Source organism: Equus asinus, chromosome 9 (genome assembly GCF_041296235.1).
Source record: "Equus asinus isolate D_3611 breed Donkey chromosome 9, EquAss-T2T_v2, whole genome shotgun sequence".
NCBI classification, from domain to species: Eukaryota; Metazoa; Chordata; class Mammalia; order Perissodactyla; family Equidae; genus Equus; species Equus asinus.
The window spans coordinates 8152389-8154067 of NC_091798.1; the positions used below are offsets into that span (position 1 = coordinate 8152389).

The window sequence follows — 1679 nt, forward strand, 5'->3', positions numbered from 1 at the left end:
GGCTCTGCTGCGGAGGCCTAGGGTTTCACTGGTTCGAATCCTGGGCGCGGACATGGCACCGCTCATCAAGCCATGCTGAGGCGGCATGCCACATGCCACAACTAGAAGGACCCACAACTAAAAATGTACAAATATCTACTGGTGGGATTCGGGGAGAAAAAGCAAAAAAAAAAATTGGCAAGTTGTTAGCTCAGGTGCCAATCTTAAAACAAAACAAAAAAAACATAGTGTTAAGAGGTCTAAAAGAGTCAACGTATATCAAATACTGGGTATAATGCCTGACACCTGGTAAATTTCAAAGACTGTTTAATGGCAATCTGGATGATGAATCTGATCCAGCAATTGCTTAAAGAACAGATAAACGTAAAATGCATTTGCCTTATTGAGTCCAATTTCATAAAGCAATCTTAAAACAACTTTAACCTGCTACTCACCTCTCTTACTGAGATGTCCAATGAAGACAAAAATGGAGGTTCCTACGCACTTTACCTCAGACATGCTACCACGTATTCATGTTCTTCCAGTACCAGACTAAGTACGTCACGATTTATAACCCGCATCACCTCATTACACTTAAACAGCAAGGGGGCTTACTCCTGAAGAGTTGTAAGGGGTAAAATGGTCTGCCAAAGTTAAACAAAACTCTGAAACTAGTGGTCTACAGGAGGTGAAAGCCAGCTGTGTGCTCTTTATTCATTCTGATTCTGATTTGCTGTGTCATCGATTTCTCTACTTAAAACTCCAACCAAGGGCCAGCCCTGGTGGCCCAGCGGTTAAATTCCTTGCACTCTGCTTCCACGCCCACAAATGCCCAGGTTTGGTTCCCAGGCGAGCACCTACACCATTCATCTGTCAGTGGCCATGCTGTGGCAGCGTCTCACATACCAAAAGAGGAAGACTGGCAGAGGATGTTAGCTCAGGGCCAATGTTCCTCAGCAAAAAACAAAAACAAAAACAAAAACTCCAATCAAATGTCAACTACTTCTATGATAGTATCTTCCCATTTACACTCTTGGAACCCACTGCTCAATTTAAGAGGAAAAAAATCACTTCAAAATTAACTACAGTGAAATCTAATCAAGGAAATTAACAGAAAAGTGAGAACTTGGGGGAAAAAAAGGATATTACAGGATTTGCATTTCACTCTCAGTTGTACACTGATACTTACACAGTTTGTATAGGACACACATCAAAAGCTCAGGAAAGGTTCTGGAAAGACGGACTGGCTTCAAATCTGACTACCACTCACTAGCTGTATAACCTAAGCATGTTACTTCTTAAGCCTCATATCCCTCAAGTGTAAAATAGGGATTATAACAGTATGAATCTCATAGGGTTGTTATATTAAATGCGATAATGTATGCTAAGCGTTCAGTAAAGTATTTACAACATCACACTCAATAAATGGTATTCTAATAGCAGTGCCTGAGAACTAAAGTTCTTGGTAAATACTGCTAAGTTAATGAATAAACAACACATTTTATATTAGGAAATAAGTATGCTACTAACAAATTCTATCCCAAGTTTGGCAGCATTTTACAGTTTACAAAGCCCTTCAGACATCCATAAACTCATCTGACCTCCACAACATCCTCACGGGGTAAACATTTTTAAGATGTGTAGTTTAGAAACAAGGAATCTGGGATTCATCAGGGTAACAAAGAGCCAAAGTTACCTAC

General features: G+C 40.1%; 1 protein-coding gene across 3 annotated transcripts in view; it reads right to left on the bottom strand.

Moving 5' to 3' along the window:
• FAF2 (Fas associated factor family member 2) overlaps window positions 1-1679 on the bottom strand; it is a 59461-nt gene that overhangs the window by 56900 nt on the left and 882 nt on the right. The window lies entirely within an intron of this gene.